At 43.0% G+C, this 23,126-nt stretch overlaps 1 long non-coding RNA gene across 6 annotated transcripts in view; it reads right to left on the bottom strand.

Annotated features, from left to right (window-relative positions):
* Positions 1-23,126, bottom strand: part of LOC103675351 — a 117,096-nt gene that overhangs the window by 13,730 nt on the left and 80,240 nt on the right. For 5 of the 6 annotated variants that reach the window (XR_005835003.1, XR_005835002.1, XR_005835005.1 and 2 more), the window contains 3 exons: positions 10,350-10,723; positions 8,314-8,380; positions 6,686-6,878 (listed from right to left, as the gene is read on the bottom strand). This is a non-coding gene — a long non-coding RNA (uncharacterized LOC103675351). The remainder of the gene's footprint in view (positions 1-6,685; positions 6,879-8,313; positions 8,381-10,349; positions 10,724-23,126) is intronic. The other variant, XR_005835004.1, reaches the window with a different exon arrangement.

Here is a 23,126-nt window from a genome sequence, read left to right as displayed (position 1 = left end):
CAAGTGCAACCACAAAGTGGAAAACGTGTGAAAATAGTCCTAAATACCTACTACTGTTAGTGGATTTCCCTCTTTTACCTGGATGGAGCCACATCTTCATTCCTGAGTGATCTGCACACCTACTTGCCCCAGTGAGTACTTGCTGGATAAGAACTTGCTGCAAAGGAAGTTGCTGTCCTTCTCTGGGCCTCAGTTCTTCATCTATAAAATTATAATTATCCTCTGTGGTGTAGGACTTTAATTTTTTCCCCCAAAACATTTTCAGATTGCATCAGTCATGAGTGTCAGTCTGGTATAATTAAAGGGAAAACAACAAGAACAACATAGTCGGAAAGACCTGGGTTTGAATCCTAGCTGTCTGTGTTTTAGCAGAGTGACTATGTGACACGGCCTTGAACCTTGTATAAGCCACGTATAAAATAGGGAAAATGCACCTACCTGTGCGTGGTGCTTAGTTAATGCCCAATAAGTAGCACTATTTTTATACTTCACAAAAAGTTTACATCGACCCTATAAGGTAAGTGGAATAGGTCTAATGTTATCTTAATAAAGGTGAAGATCCAGAGGCTTACAGATACTGGTGTTTTGCCAAAAGAGCAGCCAGGTGGTTGGGCTCAAAGCCAAGTTCCAACTCTAAAGTTAGCACTGTTTCCACTAAGCTGTGCAGCTTCTCCCCTCTAAGTGGAAGGATGGATTTGGATCTCTGTGATGCCTGTCAAGTAAATGATTTCGTGAATATATTAGAGAGCCCGCACCTTCCTCAAGTCTGAGCTCAAGGAGCTCACAGGCCCAAGTTACTTCATATTCCACTATAATTCCTGAATGTATACCTGGGACACTCTAGTCTCGTGTCTAGCTTCAGCAGGACTGTGACCTGCAAACCTGCAGGGACACTGCACATTGATGCTAAGTTACCAGAGATCCTGGTAACTTAAAGGGCTGCAGTACAAGGGGTTAAAGGAAGGGTGGGACTTCCCTTGTTGCGGGTAACAGTACACAGCTTTCTGGGAAGCTTACAAAAATGCAAATTTTAGGAAAAAGACTGTCATTATTCTAAAAAAATTAAAAGATGGGATCATGACACAGAAAGAGATGACTTTTATGAGGAGGAAGTAGAAAGAAAAAAGAGGCAGTGGCTAGAACAAAGGAAGACAAAAGGAAATTTGGCACAGGAATAGTTTTGTTAGTGGTTCAATGTCCACTGGAGTGCTTGATGCACGTGGAGTAGAAAGAGTTGAAACTAGAAAGATCACAATGGACTGTTTGGACTTTATCCTGAAATTGCTGAAGGATTAAAGAAGGACATTAACATCACAACAAAAACAACAAAATAACAACAACAACAATAATATTGTTATTGCAGTAGGTTGAATAATGGTCCCCCAAAGATGTTCACATTCTAATTCCTGGAACCTGCAAATATGCTATCTTACGTGGTAAAAGGGACTTTGCAGGTGTGATTAAGTAAGGATCTTGAGATGGAGAGATTGCCAGGAATATCTAGGTGGGCCCAATGTAATCACAAGGTCCCTCTAAGGAGAAGGCAGGTGGATTAGAGTGAGAGAAGGAAGTGTGCCAATGAAAGCAGAGGCCAGAAAAAGAGAAGGAGTTTGGAACATACTACCCTGCTGACTTTGAAAATGGAGGAAGGGACCATGAACCAAATGCAGACAGCCTCTAGAAGGTGGAAAAGTCAAGGAAACTGATCGTCCTTTAGAGCCTCCAAAAGGAATGTGGCCCTGCTGACATTTTGATTTTAGCCCCATAAGACTCCTTTTGGACTTCTGACCTCTAAAACTGTGAGATAATAAATTTGTGTTGTTTTAAATCACTAAGTCTATAATAATTTGTTACAGCAGCCAGAGAAGGCTAATACAATCACTACAGCTACAATTTAATGTGTATCTATTCCATACAAAGTATCTCATATACATTAACCCTAACCCCAGGGCCAATTCATAGGCATTCAGCCTATGCTGTCGCACAAGCCTCCGTGCTTACAAGGGTATTGAACTTGGTTTAATGACTTGCTGTTGCTGACTTGAAGCCCTTAATTATTTAACAAGGAGCTTTCCTGCATTTTCCTTTTGCACTGGGCTCCACAAATTACATGGGCATTCCTGCCTATTCCTAACACCAATCCTGAAAAATATGAAATGAAACTGGAGATCTCAGAGAGAGAGAGAGAGAGAGAGAGAGAGTATAGCCCAGTAATAAATGCCTTGAGTCAGATGTTAGATTCTGCAACTTACCAGTCATGGGCCCTAGGACAAGTTCATTAATTTTTTCTGAGACTCCGTTTCCTCCCTTGCACTGTAATTATAATATGCACCTTACAGAGCTGTCACAAGGAGTAGAGATGATATACGTGAAGTGTCTACACCGCATTGGCAAAGAATAGGGACTCAAACAGATACATGATAGTTATAATTGCTCAAAGTCCCAGACTTAGCAAAAGCCAAATGTGGATTTCATGCCCATATTTCCCCCATTACCTCTCCTTTCTCTTGGACTTGTATTTTGGAAGATTACTTTGGCAGAAGGGGATTGGTCTAGGGTAAGACTAGAGGCAGGGTGACCAGTTCAGAAACTGTGGCAATGTAGAGACAACTTTGGAAAGTGCCCATCTCATGCCCTCTCTTTGTCTCTGATAATTGCCTCCCATACGTGAGGGTCATCCTCCAGCAGCTGTGTTTCCATCATGTGACTCAGCCTCTCCACTGTTCTGATTTTTGTTGGTCCCCCGACTCTTCCAGAAATGCACGAGTTTGAACTGAGATATACAGACGCTGAGGATTGTAGGAACCAAGTCATATCCATAGCAGACCCTCTAGACAAGGTCCATGGGCTACCTGCTTGCTGCCTGGGTCCCTAGAACTGCCCTAGAGCCTTACTTTCTACAGTGACCCCCTCAGTCCCTCCTTTCATTCCATGTATGTATCCATTCAGTAAATCTTTTCATTTTCCTTCCTAAAGTGACAAAATTACAACCAATAGAACCCTAACTCATACATGTAAAAATGCCACAATCATTTGGAGAAATAATGAAAACATGAAACAAATTAGTGTCATAGGTTTGGAGAGAAGAAGTACTTGAGAGACATTTAGGAATATGTAGGGTAGGGAAGGAGTTTGGAGTGACTTCCAGATTTCTGACTTGGGCAATTGGGTTGCTGGCATCATAAAGACAGAGAAATGGGAAAAGGAGTGGCTGGAGGTAGAAATACTGGATTTGAGAGGCCCAGGGGCCATTCAAATAGAGACATACAGTTGGAAGTTAGAGAAGGACATTGGGAATTCAATTTGAAGCAGGAGATAAATATTTGGGAGTTTTCAGCATTTACATAGTCATTACTGCCATGGGAGTGGATGAGATTGCCCAGAGTGTTAAATGAAAAAAATAAGAATCCTGAGAACGAAATCCTGGGGAATACCAATGTCTAAGACGCAGATAAAGGAAAAGAAACTCTCAAAGGAGATAGAGAAGGAATGCTCAGAGAGGGGGAGCAGAACCAGGAGAGGGGCTAAATGAGGGGGAAGTTTGAAAATGCAGGTGTCTAAGTCAGCTGACCATTTAAGGAGCATTCTCTTCATCTATGGCTGAGGCTACAACCATCCTATCAAACATAAGTGAACCCATGTTCCCAAACCCAGAGAATTCCTTTAATCTCACCTGCTACGCTTTGCTTCAACCCCTAGATTTTCCTGCACTAATGGCCTCTTTGGATCATTGACTCAGTTACAGTGACTAAGTGACTAAGTGATTAAGTGTTGGCCCTTAAAATATTGTAAGTTTCCTAACAGTAAAAGAAATGCCAATCAAAACAACCTTCAAGCTCTATTATATACCTACAGTATTAATGCACAGGAATGAAGCAATAAAGCCCTGTTTTGGCAGAGGCCGTGGGGTAGTAGGTAGGCATGAGCTTGGCAAGTGGCATTTTATACACAGTCAACCTTTGCAGAGTAACCTGCGAAGCAGCAATAGAGCTGTGTGTGCCTTTTGTTCCACTCTGGAACGCACCTCAAGGAAATAAACCGGGGGGGGGGGGGGGGGGGAGGCGTAAGTGGCACAGATCCTAGTTCTACTACTTATAACAGCATAAAACTGAAGACAGTATAAATCCTCAACTTCAAAGTAACGCTTTAACAATATTAAAGTAACTGCTTTGGAACACTGCGTATAACCATTAAAAATGACAACTCTGTGGATATGGAAATGTAACTAAGAAATAATGTTAAATGAAAAAAGCAAAGCATACCAACTGGGGTGAGGATGTGGAGAAACTAGAACCTCGTACAGTGTTGGTCGGAATGTAAAGTTATTCTAGATGGACAGGAGTGAAATTAGACCCAACAATTTCACTCCTAGAGAAATGAAAACATGTGCCCACACAAAAACTTGTACACGGATATTCATAGTAGCATTATTCATAATAGCTTAAAGGTGGAAACAACCCAAAAGTCCATTGACTGACGAATGGATAAACAAAAGGTGGTGTATCTAATGGAATATTATTTGGCCACAAAAAGGAATGAATTATTGTTACATGCTTCAGCATGGATGAACCTCGAAAACATCGAGCTAAATGAAAGAAGCTAGTCACAGAAGACCACATATTTTTTATATGAAATGTCCAGAATAGGCAAATCTATAGAGACAGGAAGTAGATAAGGGCTGGGGTAGTGGGGAGAATGAGAGGATTGGTGGGTCGTTGCTAAAGGGTTCAGGGTTTCTTTTTGAGATAAAAATGTCCTAAAATTGACTGTGGTGATGGTTGTACAACTCTATGAATATGCTAAAAACCATTGACTTGTACACTGTATATGGGTAGAATATGTGATATGTGAATTATATAAATAAAACTGTTGCAACTCTTTTATTTTTTTAAAAGATTTTATGTATTTCTTTGAGAGAGAGAGAGCATGAGCATGGGGAGGGGCAGAAGGAGAGGGAGAAGCAGACTCCCTGTTGAATAGAGAGCCCAACGTGGGACTCAATCCCAGGACCCTGGGATCATGACCTGAGCCGAAAGCAGACACTTAGACTGAGCCACCCAGGCGCCCGCAAAAATTCTTTAAAAGAATCATTGAACTTTATGTTCACAGTGAGTGAATGTTATGAAATATATAAAATACTTCAATAAAGCTGTTTTTTTTAAAGCAAAGCACAAATTGGTTGCTATTTTATATGAATCTGTATTTTTCTAAAATAACAAAGGCAGAAAGAGACTGGGAGTCAGTAGAGGTTTAAAAGCAAGAATTTGATCTGGGATCTAAAGGCCTGATTCCATTCCTCGTCCTGCCATTTCTAACAATGTGACCTTGGGCACATTATGGCAATTCTGAGTTTTAGTTCTTCCGTTTGTACAATGGGGATATTAGTCCCTACCTCACATGGTTATTTTGAGGCATAAATGTTTAGTGGGTTCGTCTTCTTGCCCTTTTGGATTGCTTAAACATGAGGTTAAAAAATGTGGCAGTGAGATAACATATGTGAAAGGCATTTGAAAGTGAAATCTTCCATAAAAAAGTAAGATAGTCTGGATCCTGATTCTATACTGTGGCTTAGGAAACAGCATGAGCAGAGCCTCAGCCTTAAAAAGAAAGGACTCTCCCTTTGCTAGTGCCTTGGAAAACGCCTTCATCACTGGCTGTGCGGAAATTAAGAAAAGCTTCCCATGCTCTGAAACACTAGTTATAAAGGTAATTTGGGGGCGACACAAAGGAGCTAAAGGTGTGTTAATGCCAAGTTACCATAGCAACATGCTCTGCTGCTCTATCCCTCCCATTCCTGAGCCTACCCCCAGATGAGAAGAACACGGGAACAGAGCCATTCTACATGAAATTATTTTCTTCATATGCAGATAGGGGAGACATTTACACTTCCCCACAAATAATGTTTGAAGGGAGAAGTCCTCTGAATTTTTACAAAACAATCCCCTCTTCTTTCTTCAGAATCAAATTCAAGAGCCTATCCACCCTTCAAAATGCCTGGCATGTGGCAAGTACTCAATATATAGCTGTGCGGTGAATGGATGAACAGAATTTACCTAGAAGTCCAAGGCTGGAATAGAACACCATTGTTTATTAGGAAGAAGAGACTAATGAAATATACACCAGGAATTTCAGAAAGGACATCTGAATTCATACTCCACATAATTTGGTATCTGTTCCAAACCACACGGCATTTCCACATTTGGATCTGCCCCATTTACAAAACTGCTTCAGCCCGTAGCAAATTCCCCTCAAGTATCATGCTTATTGTTCTGACAGGACACAGTGTTACCCCACCAGGGTTACTCAACCTGTTATATTGCATATATTTTCAAATGCGATGCAGGAACGATATGTGAAAATGACCAGTTAATGGCTGTGCTATTCTCCACCCTCTGACTTATGTGGCCCGATCTTGACAGAGGAGGGAGCCTGATCGGGCCCACATCTGGGTAAATCGTTTCCTCCTCATAATGGGCAGAGGCAAACATCCCAGTGCCAGAAGGGCTGTTTTCAAAATCATTCTTCAGGGGTTGGAAAACCTTCCTCAACTCCAGGAACCAGGCTCTCAGTCCCACCACGGAATCAGGCTTTGGAAAGGGCTCAAAGTTCAAGAGAAGCTTCATATCTGTTCCTTCCCCACATGAATATTCTCACATTTTTGACAACTCATGGGCCACCTCCTTACCAGAAGACGTTTCGTTCTTGTGATCTCCTTGGCCACATTGTGAAACTCCTCAGGTCAAAGCGGAAGAACAGAGAGGAATCTTCATCATCACCAGACTTGCAGTGAACTTCCTTGAACCAGCAATCACAGCATCTACAAACTGCTGAGTGATGGCACTTTGCAAACATTATCTCAGTTAATCCTCAAAACAGTCCTGGAAGGCAAGTAGTTTTCATTCATTTTCTCCTTGAGGAAATTGAGGCTCAGAGAGGTCTTATAAATTAGTCAATGGTTGCACCATAATTTCAACCAGGTCTGACTGAGTATATGGTTGGTTGGATCTAAAAGAGCTAAAAACAGCAGTAGCAGCAGTAAACTGGTGCCAATACTGCTATGCACCAGAGATTTGGGGGAGAGCAAAGGGAGAAAAACGGCTCTGACAATACCCTGATAACACTTAGACCTTACTAATTTTAGACCTTAATTGGAGTAGCATACGTGTTGTGGTTGATGGCAGTAGGAAAGGAGTGAGCAGGAAATACCAGACCCAGATTCTGGCTAATCAGATTAACCCATACCAAAGGTGGCTCTGCCTCTGATGCTCTTTCTTCCTCTCCCCTTCCACCCTTGCAGACCCATCTTTTCTGTAAAAGCTCTCCTGACCACCATGTGATCCTCAGCCTTTATTCTTTGCTCTATGTTCTCTTTCTACTTTGTGGTATCTCAGTTATAGCCTTCCCTTACCACATTTTATTTTAGTATTTTATTTCTCTTTCCTCCCTATCTGGCCAGAGCACCTTGAAGCCAGCATCTGTGTCTTAGTCGTTTTTTTTTTTAAAGTAAGCTCACGACCCTGAGATCAAGAGTTGTATGCTCTACAACTGAGCCAACCAGGTACCCCTTTGTCATCTTTGTACCAGTAGCTTGAACAGTTCCTGGTAAATAAAAAGTCTCATGACCTTCTAATCTTTGTTTTCCACTTGTAAACCAGTATCCTCACTTTCCCAGCATCCTGACTTCAATGGACTTTAGATAGGATATTTATGTATTTTTATTGGCTGCCCAGCATCTGACCCCCTTCCTACATCTGGGGAAATGGCCATCTCACATGAAACATAGGTCTCATGGAAGGCAGAATATGTCTTCCCTTTATGGAATTCAGGAAAGAGGCCAGACAGTTGCCCTCCTGGATTCCTGGCAGCTGGAATGCAGGCCTACGACCCAAGCTCGGCCCAGCTGATGCTTCTGCCCAAACCTTGAATTTGAATCGAATGACCCAAGAAATAGGGACAGTTTAGAATTTGGGCTGGTGGCAGCACTGGTGTCTACTTTTCAGTGGGGGTGGCATCTTAATTGAGATATTTCTGTGATACAGTCTTTCTGTCTTCTGAGATGGTCTCCTTTGCTTCATGTCCATTTTCTACGCTTGATTTTCTAGCCTTCCAGCCACTTCTGTGATTTGCCCGAGAGCTCTCAAATAAACTCCTGTTCTGATTAAAATAGCCAAAGTTGGTTTCTGTTCTTTGCATCTGAGAACCCTGACTGATACAGATGATGGACTCATAGTAGGTGGTCCTGGATCCTGGGAAGCCAAAGGCCAACAAGTAACTTCTCCCTGATCCAATCCCAAAACCGAGATACAGGATTACCTTTCAGTTCGCTGTCCTTGTAGTTTTCCGTAGCCATGATCAGACTTTGTCCTCACAAGAGCTCTACCTATAGGTGGGTGGGTAAGTAGTAAAACAAGATTATTTTTTTATGGTTTTATTTAATTATTTGAGAGAGAGAGAGAGTGCACGAGCAGGACAGACAGGACAGACGGAGAGGGAGAAGCGGACTCCCCCTGAGCAGGAGTGTCAATCCCCTTGGGACTCAATCCCAGGACCCGGGAGCATGACCTGAGCTAAAGGCAGACGCTTAACTGACTGAGCCATCCAGGAGCCCCCCCAAAAAACAAGATTTTAAAATGAGAAAAGTAAAGCTCAATGAGACTAAATGGCTTCCCTGAGGTTCCCAAATTAGTGACAAAACCCAGACTATAATCCACACTTCTTGATTTCTAGCCAGAGGCTTTCACCTGAGTAACACTGAATGACTAACCTCCATTGAATTTTAAAGAATTCATTCACAAATATTCATTGAGGATCTGTTATGTGCCAGTCACTGACTAGGACAATGGGCTCCCTCTATTCTAGCCTCAATATTCTGTTTTCTGAAAAGCACTGTATTAGTATAAATATGTGTATATATAAATAAATATATAATACATAATAATATAAAATAAGTATAATATTTAATATAATAATAAATACATAAATAAATGAAACTTACATTTGGACAACAATATAATATTGTTGCTAAAACCTATCCAGACTGCATGGGGAAAAACCCTGGCTCCCCCACTTAGAATTTGCATATAGCACACCCTCAGTGTCCTACTCATAGGCTCTCAGCCCTCACCTCTACCCCTCCCCCACCCCCCGCAAAGTCTGCTTGCAGAGAGTACCTAGAACTCACTGCATGAAGAGCACACTTGGCCCTTGTGCAGGGGAAGCTAGGAAAGCCAGAGTTAACATCCTGACCAACACTCCTCGAACAATGATAGAGATTCGTGAGAAATACTCCAGCCTCCTCGCCTCTTGGTGAGAATGAACTCTTAAGAGTATTCCTCGCTGTCTTCCAAAATTCCCCAGAGGGACTGAGCTCCAGTTGTCCTTAGTGGAAACCTGCATGATAGCACACACCTTTCTGGTTCCTTGCCACTTATTTCCCTATTCCCCAGCTGGCATCTCGTGGGGTCAGTCCCAACCTGCCAAAGGCTGCTTGTACTTGAATCCTTTTCTTGAGGTCTGCTTCTGGGGGAACCTAAACTAAGACACCATGTGACCTTGGGAAAATTACTCAAGTAATAACCTGCAAAACAAAGATAATATTATTTGCCTCATCGGGGTAAATTCATGAAGGAGGTTAGCCCAATTCCTGGCACATAATCAGCTCTCAATTAGTGTTAGCTACTGTTACTGCGTGCAGCACTTTGGGGTCTCAGAGAACTTACACATACATTCTTTCACTTTTTCCTGCACAATCAGGGAGCCTAGCTTTCCCCTCCAGCTTCACCTCTAGCCACCCCACCAGACTGCCTGCCTTGCTCGATGACAGATTCTGTTTTTGACTTCAGCCCTGCTCTCCCGTGAGCACATCTCCAAAATGACCACTCTCTTTCACATATTTGTGACCCAACACGTGCTGCCCTCCTTGCCTAGACACACTCCCCGCTTCCCCACATTTATCTCCCAGTAACACCCACCTGTCTATCAAGCTTCCACCCAGCTTTCCCTCCTCTAGGAAGTGTTCCAACTATCCTTCCTTCCTCTTCTGTTTGGTCCATACCACACATGCCACACATACCACATGCAGCACACACACCGCACATACACACAAATACATACATACCTCCCACAATGGGGCCCTGCAAAGAGAGCACCTAACCCAGGAGTGCTGCTCTCCCTCATGCAGAGCACCTAGAACTGTAATTATTTGCTTTCTTACCTGCTTCCTTCACTAGCTGGTGAGCATCTCTGCCGCAGGGACTGTGTCTTTTATTTCTGTATCTCTGGTGCTGAGGCTATTGCCCATCTTAAAAAATATATAATTATTTCTTTTAAATAAGTGAATGTAAACGAACCTTTGAAGTAGGGGTGTCATCTGCATTTTTCAGTCGAGGACACAACTTAAAACTTGAGCGGACTCCATTCAAGATCATTCAGTTAATACACGGCAGAAGAGGATCTCAAAGCCAATCGTTTGCTTCTAAGCTGAAAATACAGCTGAGGGGTTTTGTGCTAAGAGATGCCCTTCATATCCCTCCCACTTTCACATCCTCTGCTTGGAAAATAAACTTCATCCCCAGCCTTGGAACGAGAGCAGTTTTCCTTTCAAAATGAGCCAGTCCTCCACTGTGCTTGATGGGCTCAGGAGAGGACATCTGACCCAGGAGGAAGCCTGGGCAGAACTTCTCTCTTGGGAATCCAGAGGGACTGCATCAGTTGGCTGCATGCACTGGAACAACAAAGTGGCAGAGAATAAGGGCAACTGAGGCTGATATTTGAAGACTCTTGTTTTGAGTCATGTGATTATGGTCTAAAGCCATTGGCCACTAGTGTGGTCAACTGAGGTCATAGGAGAGAATTCACACTTTGCTACCTAATGACCTGATTTTAAAATAAAAATTTCATCCTTCTTTTAAAGATTTATTTTTTATTTTATTTTTTTAATAATAATTTTTTATTATGTTACGTTAGTCACCATACAGTACATCTTTAGTTTTTGATGTAGTGTAAGATTTATTTATTATTTTAGAGAGAGAGTGTGTGTGTGTGTGAGCAGGGGGAGGGGCAAAGGGAGAGAGAGAATCTAAAGCAGACTCCTTGCCCAGTGCGGAGCCTGACGCAGGGCTCGATCCCACAACCCCAAAATCATGACCTGAGCCAAAATCAAGAGTTGGACATCCAACTGACTGAGCCACCCAGGTGCCCCTGAATTTCATCCTTTTAAAATGAGCTATGCATCAACACTATAGATTAAAATAGACCTAAAGAGCAAATGAAACATTTAATTGTAAGTATTAGTATTTGCACAATTGGGTACGTTTCTCACTAGTTCTTATGATTATTTCATCAACTTAATATCATCTGGGTTCTTCTATACATTTCCATTCAGCCATAAATAAATACAGCACACAATTATAACTATACATAAACCTGTTAAAGGGTAAGTCAGATGATGTCACTTCTCTGACCTATAAGGCACTACCTGACCCACCATCTGTTATGTAACCTCTCTGACCTCCTGTTATTCCCATCTTTGCTACATTGGCCTCCATATTCCTTCAACGTGCCAGGCACATTCCTGTTCCGTGGCTGTAATAGTTTCCTATGGCTGCCGTAATAAAGTACCATAAACTGGGTGGCTGGAAACAACAGAAGTTTATTGTCTCACAGTTTTGTGGCTAGAAGTTAAAAAATCAAGGTGTTATCATGGCCATGTTCCCCCTGAAGGCTGTAGCAGAGACTATTCCTTCCTTACCTCTTCCTTGCTTCTAATGGTGGTCGTCGATCCTTGGCAGTCCTTGACTTGCAGCCGCATCACTACGATCTCTGACTCTGTTATCACGTAGCAGTCTTCCTAAATATCTGTGTCTTTGTGTCCTCCTATAAGGACACCAGTCCTTCATATTGATTTGGGCCAACTCTGAGGACCCCTCACTTGAGTGCATCTGCAAAGTCCCTATTTCCAAGTAAGGTCAAATTTCACAGGTAGCAAGGATTTAAGATTTCAATACATCATTTGGGAGACATAATTTAACCCACAACAATGGCTTTTGTGTTGTTCCTTCTGCCTGAAATGCTCTTTCCCCAGATGTCTGCATTACCACCTTCTCACTTCCTTCTGGTCTCTAATGTCACTTTCCTTGTGAGGTCTTCCTTAGCCCCTTATTTGAAATGGCAACATCCTTTCCCCAGCATTTCCTAGTTCCTGCCACTGCTTTATTTTTCTCTTTAGCATTCGTCATTAGCATAGTATCTGTTGTATTTCACTTATTTATGTTGTTCATTTTCTGTCTCCCCAGGTATAATGTAAACATCCACTTACGGAAGGCAATCCGTGAAACAGAAACTCATGGTGTTTTTGAGAGACAGTTAGCATGTTCTACTTCTGTGAATAAGTAAAACTCTGGCAGCATGTTTTTTCTGGTCCTGGGGCTCCAGTTCTAAGACTGAGAGCCTCTGTGGAGAAGGGGGTTCACAAAGGACAGAGAAGAGAGAGTTCCAGAGAATGAGGAAACTCTGGTTTATTACTAACAGACCATGCTTAATTCCAGAATCGACAGGGCAGGAAAATACTCACTTTCTCCAACAATCAAGAAGCCAAGAAAGAGATATACTGAGTTGGGACAGAAGGGGAGAAAGATAATGCTTTTTTTGGCCTCCTGGATAATTTCAGATCAGGATCTTAATTGAAAAGTAGAACATTTTCTTTATCTGGCTTTGCCATGGACTAGCTGTGTGACCTTTGGCAACATTTTACCCTTCTCTGAGCCTTCATTTTCTCGCTGTTAAATGAGGCGGTTGAATGAGACAGTCTCTTAAGTCTCTTTCAACCATGCCGGTCTGTGTCACCTTAAACTCTAATCTCCATAAAGATGGGTCACCTCCTGTTTTCTTCCAGGTACCTTGCACTTAGCATAGGGCCTAACATGTAGTAGCACCCAGCATGACATACTAGCATCGAATGAATAGATGAGTATAAAACAAACTACCTAGGTAACTTTTGAAGGCGAGGAAAGAGAAATCAATGAATATCATTCCATGGGGTCACATAGAAGATGTATTTAATAAACTTGAAATCTTTATTGTAACCAAAAAGCCATTTCCTGAGTTTTGTTTTAAATATTCAGAACACCAGACAGTGGAATATAAAGTTATTTAAACCAACTCTGTGCCCCCAAGGGCCTTACCATTTTGTTGGGGAGACAGGAAATGCATACCATAGACACTACACTACAGAAGGAAACTTCCGCAGAGCCTGGTTAGCGGTACTTAGGCTCTAAGAGCTCACAGTCTGCAGGGTTCCTGGAGAAGTCTGAGAGGGACAGACAAGCTGAGCGACCTCTTGTGGTCCCAACTCTTCTACTCCAGCTCCCGGAAACTGTCCATCCCAAACTGGGACCAAAAAGTGCAGCAGCAGGGGTCCTCATGGGCTGTCCTCTATACCCCTGTGAACCCAAAGGCAGGTAAAAAACAAACCACCCTCTGCTCTTCTGTCCTGTCCCAAATTCTTGAGTCAAGTCTGATTTTTGCCCAGTTCAAGCCAAGAATTGCTCTGTATCAGCCAACTCCCTGCGAGTCAGCTGACTAATGGTTTTCTATCTTCATTTGAAAACAGCCTAGAAAAGCCTTGAGTTTACGGAGAGTCCCTCTGAGTCATGGCTCAGAAAAACCTCTATATGTCATCCTATTTGATCTTATAAAAGCATTCAGCTTTTAGACCAGAGGAGCTGCCTCCCTGTTCTTAAATGAAGTGAATGTGGCTCTGGACCTGGGACAGGCAGGCTTGTCGTCTAGTTCAAGTTGCTTCACTTAGGGATAGCCGGTGTTTGACATGTCACTTCTTTCTGAGCCTGAATTGTCTCCTCTGTAAAGGAAGGACTGTAACAACACGACACACACACTCACTCCACCACCACCCTCGCCTGCCTCAGCGTTATTCTGAGAGTTAAATGAGATCACTTTTGTGACGGTATTCTACACCATACAAGTGTAAGTTCTCTTTATTATCAGATTTTGGCTTTTGTGAGTCATTTCGGACATCAGTTCTTGACGTACATGTCCTTCACTTAATCCCACCACAAACTACTTCTCCTTCATTTCTTTTTCCTGTTTCCTAGAGAAATTATAAAGTTGGTGCTATGCATACTCCTGATGGAGTCTACTCCTCTACTTTGCCTACCATCATTTGGGCTCCACTCTCCCTTCCCGGTGGGACCTGCCAGCTGTTACTCCTTCACTCTGTCAGTAATTATTCAGGAAGTTTTCTCCCAGCCCACACTGTCACCATGCACACCCGCATATCTGAAACTGACATATTTAACATTTGATCTAGTTGTTGTTATGTATAGAAACCCAAATAACGATGGGCTGTAAGAGTCAAGAGTCCTGTGTTCCAGAATTAGCATTGTTTTTGATTACCCAGGGAGTTCTGGGCCATTCAGTTTGATAAACATCTATTCAGGTCAAGGGAGTGGGGGGGGGTTGTTGCCTGCTGTGCAAAAACTCAAAAGTTTTGTAGGTCACACAGAAAGGTAAGCTTCCACTATGAACAGTGTGCTATATAGTGGCACACATATACACATAATAAGGGCACACAGAGGAAGGGACAATTTAATCAAACTTCAAGTGTTATAGAGGCACCACTTCAGAGAGGAGGTGACGTCTGAGCGAGGCCTTCAAGGAAGACAAAGATTTTGCAAGGCCAAGAAAGAGACATGGAAGGAAGAACATTAAGATGCAAACAAAATCACGCGCTGAAGAAATGAGAAGAGTTTGGTATGGTCAGAGCATAGGATGCATGGTAGGGAGGGCAAGGAATGAGGCTAGAGGAAAGTTGGGCTGGGGCTGTGTGGGACCTAGAGTGCCAGGTTCGGCCATTTGGGCTTTATTCTCTCCAGCCCTTCTCGACCAAGGTTCCACAAGAAAACTAAGCCCGGTTGACCAAAGTCATCCATCGTACAAATGAATTTCTCCCCTCTGTACCTAGAATGACACAGGTTATGTACCATTTTGGAGAGAACTGAGAAAAGAGTTACTCAAATCATTTTCTGTAAGGCTCAGTGGTCACATGGAAGCCCAGCTGAGAAAGGCTGCGAGGCAATGGCGAGTCATCCAACATTTATAGCAAGCAAGTGAAGACCTCACGTGTCACGGAAACATTACTCCGGTGACAGTGAGGAGAATGATTTAGAAGGAGTACAGGTAAAATAAAATTCTATTGCAATAATTCAGGGGGTGATGTCCAGGGCACAGGATGATGACAGTAGATACGGAGGAAAGGGACATCTAGAGACACTGGGGAGGCAGAATGGATGGAGTAATTCAGTGCTGTCTTCCTTGGCTTTCCAGCTACAGCATGAAGTCACTTGCTCCCTCCAGATACAGGCTGGAGCCGTCCTGAAGAGTGGGAAGTCCATCGGCCACAAACCACCACGGGGGTGGTGCGTGCTGCCACTAATCTGGACTTTATTGTGCTCTGGTGAACTCTGCACACCCTGATAGGCTCCAAGTTATGACTTTTCTCTTTATACTACTCACCCTCCTTGCCAGGCCAGTCCAGTTCTCATAAGTGACCTGCAGCCTAATTCTTCTACCCAGCCCCACAATTCCCTGCTGGGACAGAAGCCTTGCCCTGAACTCCAGACTGCTTGGCTGCTCTCCTGACACTCTGCTTTCCTATTCCAGTCTGTTCTTCCAGGGGGCTGGGTCTGTTCCCTGTGCTCTACCCTGGCCCCCCAAATCCTGCAGCACCGTTAGTACTGCCAGCTCTAGTGCTGCTTGATCCCAGCTTCCTCCTCCTGCCAGACAGGCCCATGTCGCCGAGGTTCTCTCATATCTCACACTTAAACCCACCCAAGTTCAGATATCCCCAAACCTTGTCTGGGGCCCGTGTGCTCATTTGTAACATGGGGGTTATGATAGGTGACTTCTAAGGTAGCTCCCTTCCAACACTAACAGCCTGTGTTTCTAAGTAGGCCAACTGTAAAAGTAGTCTGGACTGGCACAGAACAACTGAGGATGGGAGCGAGTGAGTCAGACTCAGCAAAACTGTCAAGCTAACCATGAAGCCAGGAGATTAGAGTGTAGCACACCACTGGGCAGACAGCAGCTGAGACTCAAACCACAGATTAGCCGACCCAGACGGCTGTGTGGACAAGATGACTGATGCCACACCTAGTTTATTAGTCACATTCATGTTCAAGGAATTAACAACATCATTTTGTATCCCCCCAAAGGACAACATTCACTTATGACCTAAAGCTATTTCATATAATGATTATAACTCTACCTGTTCTCATGGTTAGTGCTGGTGATTTGGGATTAAATATTATCCCATTAGTATTTTTTCCCCCTTTGCTAGAAATAATCATCAGTAAGTACTCCCGAGGGTCAGGCTTTACTCTCAAGGCTTCCCAAGTTCCTCCCAGATGCTTCTCAGGGTGTGTGCAAGAAAGAACACAGATCTTTGAAGACCTAAGTTTGAATCCCACAGCTACTTACTAGTCATGTGGTTCTGGATAAGTTAGTTAATCTCTTTGAGCTTTGGAAATAGGATAATAATACCTGCCTTGCATAGTGGCCGCCCAGATGAAAAGTGCCTGGCCTGCAGAAGGTTCTCGATAAAGGGAATTCTCCCTCACACCAATCCTGCTGTCTTCCACCTCTTCAAGTCTCACTGCTCTCAGGATTGTTTCACCTGGGCTTGCCTAGATTCTTACTCTCTTTCCTACTGGAGCCTACAAGGTTCCTGCTGGTCCACACAAGTTTGTGCTCCAAATTTCAGACATATGGCATGCTAAGTCAGCACTAGCACTCCTTGGAGTAGGGGCTCCCCCTGCCCCCACTGGTTACGGCTGAGCAATCACAGGCCAGGAAAAGTCTTGGTCAGAAAATGAGATCATGGCTGAAGTCTCTAAGAGCTCCATTGTCTCAGCTCCAAGGTCTGATACATTGAAGATGTGGATGTTGGTGCTGTAATTCAGCGTAGGACCAGTTAGGAGATTGCAAGAGATGGTGCTGAAGTGGAAAGGGGGTAAAGTAGGATGCCTCAAAGTTGCTGAGCACAGGATTTAGCTGTGGAACACATATCTTTGGCTGGTTAGGGGGCTAACACTCTTGGTTCTTCCTTCAAGGGGATTCTAGTATCAGGGACCAGTATACACCTGGGCTTTAAGGGCCTTTGAGATCATTTAAATCTACTTTCCTTTACGCAAATGGAGAAACTGAGGCTTAGAGGAGGGAAATTACTTCCCCAACCCACCTAGAAAGGGCTAGAGTGGCACCTGAACCCAGGTCTCCAGATTCTGTGTCCATAACTGTGTCTGTTATCCTATGAAAAAAACAGTAAATTCTTAAAATTCAACACATTGTGGATGCTCAGTAAAGTGGATTGTTGAATAACATGTAGAGGGAATGATTGTCAACGGGATTTCTAAAGAAGAAAGCATTCACTGATTGACCAAATATTTGTTGAGTCCCAGAAAGACAAGGAAGGGCAAAATAGAGAAGGATATTGAATGCCACGCTTAGGAGTGTGAATTCTACTTTAAAGGCAACGTGAAGCCCATCAAAGAGTTCAGAACATAGGATTGACATGATCGGTTTGGGAAGATTATTCTGGTAACAGAGGGGAGGATGGATTAGAAGGCATCAGGAAGGTGCATGAGGACGTAGGAGGTTTTAGAGTAGTCCTGGCAAGAGGTGATTGATGGGTCTAAAGAAGGGTATTGGCAATAGAACAGAGAAGAAGCAGGAGAGCCAAAGGCCATTTCCTAAATGCCGTGAATGGGGCCTGTGGTCAGTGGAATGACAGGTAAGGCCAGGTGGGGCAGAAGGCTGGGCCAAAGTACCACTTCTCAAGACCCTAGAGCCTTGCCCAGGATCCCAGGCTAATCAAACAGGCTCCACTCACAGCAGGGCAATGTTTGACGCTCATAGCGCCGGGCAGGCCACAGGCTGCTAACAGTCATTCACGGTCACTGACTTTCTGTGATAAAACACGGGCATCTCTTTCCCCAGCAAAGTGCAGCTGAAGTGGTTGGTTGGGACACGCAGACAAGAAGTCCTATTAGAAGTGTTAGCTACTTCCGGTTAAGGGTAAAATTTCTTAAAGATGAAAGCTTAGTGTTTCTAAACCTTGGCTGGATAATTTCGATCTACTGGTGCAAGGTAGGTATCACCCACTCCTAGCTACGGAGGTTATGTCTTGTAATAGTTAATAGCAGCGTCAGGAGGTCTGAGTCCAGACTGGTCCTCACTAGCTGTGTAAGCTTGAGCAAGTTACTAAATCTCTTTAAGTTTCCTCAACCATAAAGCGAAGATAACAGTAGTACCTTTGTGAGGCTTGTTGTCCTAATGATATGAGATAATGCATTGTAAGTGGTCAGTACAATGCTTGCCACAGAGCAAGTAGCTCAGAGTCAGCTAGAGATAACTTTAAGAGCTCTACTCAACTCATTTGTAGCATGGTAGATATATTTACAAAGATCACTTTTGTAAATGAAAAAATCTGTGTTCTAATTTTTAAAAGCCTCCTGTTGGGGTGTTGTGTTTTAACTACATTTCAAAGATTCATGGATGAGGGGTAGAACAGAACACCGGATACATTGTATATGCAGATTTTACAAGGGTGTCATAAAAGTTGTTTGTTTGTTTGTTTGTTTTGTTTCCGCCAAATTTTGTGTTCAAAAAATGATTTTGCTATTGTTTTGCTGGGTGACTTTGAGTAAGTCCCTTTAACTTTCAGACTTCTTTTGCTTCTTATGCAAAGTAAGTGGGCATAGTCTACAGGGTTTCAAATGGCCCTACCAATTCTAAAATAAGTATATGGACTTATTTTTTTCTTTTGCATAGCTATAAGAACAAGTCAAACCCCAATTACTTCTGATGAAGCCCAAGATTTATCTTCTCAATTATCAGAAATTATTGCCAAGGATCTAACTACCATCTTTATTATGATGTGTACACTTATTTATCTGTGGTTTGACAGAGTATAGCTGACCTGGAACATTGGGAAGGATATTCACAGCTGACAAGCAGAAAACTGGAACCAGGGGCTTCTGGTGGCTCAGTCGGTTAAGTGTCCGACTCGATCTCACCTCAGCGTCATGAGTTCAAGCCCTGTGTCAGACTCCTTGCTGAGCATGGAGCCTGCCTAAGATTCTCTCTCTCCTTCTCCTGTCCCTCCCCATCGAAAGGAAGGAAGGAAGAAATGTAGGAAGGAAGGAAGGAAGGAAGAAAATGAACCGGAACTTGAGTTTCCTTGCGCTTACTGGTCTTTGGGGGAAAGTGATTTAAGATTTTATTTATTCATTTGACAGAGAGAGAGAGAGCACAAGCAGGGGGAGCTGCAGAGGGAGAGGGAGAAGCAGGCTCCTTGCTTAGTGGGAAGCCTGATGCGGGGCTTGATCCCAGGACCCTGGGATCATGACCGGAGCTGAAGGCAGACACTTTGCTGACTGAGTCACCCAGGAATCCCTGACTTTTTTTTTTTTTAAACTCTCTCATCTGTTCATTTTTATTGTCAAAGTTTCTCTGAGAGTGGTTTTGGTGGTAAGTTCATCAGTTTGGCAAGTGCAGGGAACAGGTGAGTAAAGATCATCTTTGTGAGCAAATCTTTCAGGTCTAGCCCCAGTTGTCCCTGCAGCCCTTTCCCGCTCCTTTGTTTTCACACATTTTGATATATCAGACTGACCTCGGCTGTTTCCTCAGATCCTGTGTGTTTACTGCTTCATGTTTTACTAATGATGCTCTCAACCTGGAAACCCTCCTCTCTGAACTCTTCCTCCAAGCTCACTGCCAACATTGGTGTGTCCAAATCCTCCCCATCCTTAATGGCTTAGTAATGTTACGTCTCTACAAAACATGGGTAATCTTTCTCCAAGGGCGCAGTGAATATCTCCATCAGCTGAGCCCCCAGAACTCAGGTATGCGCTTTTGACATGCACCTCTCGGATGGTCCCGGTGCGCACAATAGCATAGTGGTCAGACACAGGATCTGCAGTCATACCCACCGGAGTTCAAATCCCTACTGGAGCCTCAGCTGTGATCTTGGGCAAGTGATAAGCTTTTCTGTGCTTCTGTTTATCTGTAAATTGGAGATAATAGCACCTACTTCATGAAGTTTTTGCTAGGTTTAAATGAGCCAGTACATGTAAAGCATTTAGAATAGCGCCTTACCTATAGTGAATGATTAATGAACGCTAGCAATCATTACTACTTTCTCCTTCTACCTTACTTTATAGATACTACATCACTGTCTTATGTTTCCTCCTAGACGCTACACTCCGTGAGAGCAGGATTTGTGCCTGTTCATTTTTTGTAGCTCTTTTTGTGCCTAGAACTTAGCACACAAAACTAGTTACCTAACAGATTTTGGAAAACTTCGGTCCAAGTCATTCCTATCTTTTCATCCCTAATATTCACAAGGTGCCTTTAACCATAGAATAAGCCATTCCATGAATTAAAGAAGTCTATTGCAATTAAATGTCACATTGTCACTGGGGCATTTGGGTGGCTCAGTCGGTTAAGTGACCGACTCTTGGTTTTGGCTCAGGTCATGATCTCAGGGTCATGAGATTGAGCCCGGTGTCTGGCTCTGCACTCAGCGTGGGGTCTGCTTGAGATTCTTTCCCTCTCCCTTTCCCTCTGCCCCTCCCCCTACTCGCATGCATGCACATGTGCATGCTCTCTCTAAATAAATAAATAAATAAATAAACAAGCAAACAAATAAATAAATAAAATCTTAAAAAAACCCAAATGTCATATTGGATATTAGACTAAACAGTCTGTAGTCAGTTGCATGCTAATGCATGTGGCAGGCCAGGGCTTTTAAAGAATGTTACATGTGGTGCACAGTTATGTGACTCCGGGCCCCCAGCTCCTGCTCTTGGTCCCATTCCACTTCTTGAGGCAGCCAGATTCAATTACCTTTACTTCCTATGACTGTGGGTCAGCCTGGTTCCAGCTGGCCACGCACAGTGATGACCAAGGCTACCACAGAGAGCAGTTCACCTTCAGGAAGCAGCCTCACCCATGATGCATAGACAAATTGGTGAACAAACATGTACTAAAGGAAAACATCATGTATTACTCCTGTGGGACAAAGTTCAGTTGCAGTCAAGATTACAGGACAAAGTCAGATCTGTGTCTGAGATATTTTCCACATCTTTTCCTGATATTTCTCACATTTTTACAGAGAAACTTCTTGGTCTGTGATAGTGGATTTGTGCCAAACAGCAGTTTACCCAATACTGTGATTCATTTATTTGTTTTCTATACACTGTTTGACTTTTCTCGAATTTGGCTTTGGCTGAGGACACTCAGCATATGCTTTATATGGCTAACTAGTCAGATTTTTTTAGTATTTTTGGATCTTAATACAAAAAAGATATTAATCTGGGCATATATCCAAAGGTAACAAAAACACTAAAAAGAAAAGATATCTATACCCCCATGTTCATAGCAGCATTATTTACATTAGCCAAAACGTGGAAATAACCTAAGCATCCATCAATGGATGAATGGATAAAGTTGTGGTATCTATATACAATGCAATATTATTCAGCCACAAAAAATGAGGAAAATCTACCATTTGCGACAACGTGGATGGACCTTGAAGGGATTATGCTAAGTGAAATATCAGACAGAGAAAGACAACTTTATACCATCTCACTTATATGTGGAATCTAAAAAAAAAAAAACCTGTAAAAAAGAAAAGATCAGACTTGTTCCTGAGGTGGTGGGTTGGTAGGGAGAATTAGAGGAAGGCGGTCAAAGGGTACAGACTTCCAGTTGTAAGATAAAGAAGTATTAGGGATGAAATGCACAACACGCCGCCTCTAGCTAACACTGTTGTATCATATATAGGAAAGCTTAGGGAAAAAAACTCTTAGGAAATCCTAAAAGTTCTCATAACAAGGAGAGAAAACTTTCCCCTTTATTCTTTTCTTCTTACTGTAACTATATTAGCAGACAGATGTTGGCTGAACTTACTGTGGTCAACATGTCACAATATATATAAATCAAACCATCACGCTGTGTACCTGAAACCATACAGCGATGTATGGCGATTATTTCTCAGTAAACCTGGAAAACAATTCAGAACAAAGGCTGGGATTTTTCTAATAATAAACCAGGGACTAGTCATTTTCTTTTTAGTGAGTATTAACTTCAGTTTAGTTCTCCTCTATGAAATTTCACAGGATTAATGTTAAGATATAATTCAGGTCAAGTAGAGTATCAGCTCCTGGTGTGTCATTAATAGTTCCAAGTTCATGAGTAAGAGCCATACAAAGCAGCATGGGCCCGAAGAAATGGGCCTGCGGAAATTAGGCCAGACAGGGCTCAAAGAAATTAAGGGAGACGATGCTGCCTTTTCTCTGCTCTCGGTGGAATCATTTCTTTTCTCACAATCACAGACCCAGGCAAAGCAGGCAGTGGCCTTAGCACAGAGGGGTACTGAAAGTCTCCAAAGTTGGTTCTCCAACCTGCCTCTTACGTTTGCATTCTTTTGTCTAGAGTGGCATTCCACTGGCAGAAGTTTGTTCCAGAGACTGCAATCCATTCCCTTACTAATTCATTCGTTCATCCAGTGCTTATTCGTGCCACTAAGTGCAGGAACTGGGGAAAGAAAAGTGAGGAAGACCAGAGCTTTTTGTCTAATATGAAGACAAAAATAGGGAGATGGTTAAAACTCTGTATATTTGAGAAGTGTGATGATAGCAGTTTTACATACGGGGCTGCCGGAGAAGTAGGAGGTGATCCCAGAGAAAGGGATTTCATAGAAAAGCACGAGTGGAGGAATGATGAAGTCGTGTCCCTCACAGAGGACAAGGAAAGTGAGAAAAGACAATGTTGAGTACAGATATCTCTGACAGCGGAATGCTTTAAGCTGGCTAGTGGTTATGAACAAGTAAAGCGCAGGGTAGCCTTTCACGTTCACAAGGTAACACCATCCAAACGCTGGACAGAATCTGTCCCACAAGCTAAGACTTGATAGAGAAGTGAGTGAGAATAGATGGACCGGGAGCCTGGACCCCTGGGGGTAGTGGTGAGAGGGGAGGTGGCTAAAGAGAGCTCTTGGCTCTTGGAGGAAAAACTTAGCGCACTAGGGCCAGAGCTTGAGGTGTCCT

The sequence above is a fragment of the Ursus maritimus genome, unplaced genomic scaffold (assembly GCF_017311325.1).
Source record: "Ursus maritimus isolate PB19 unplaced genomic scaffold, ASM1731132v1 scaffold_16, whole genome shotgun sequence".
NCBI classification, from domain to species: domain Eukaryota; kingdom Metazoa; phylum Chordata; class Mammalia; order Carnivora; family Ursidae; genus Ursus; species Ursus maritimus.
The sequence above is the reverse complement of the archived record's forward strand: the minus strand, read 5'-3'. Positions and strand labels throughout refer to the sequence as shown.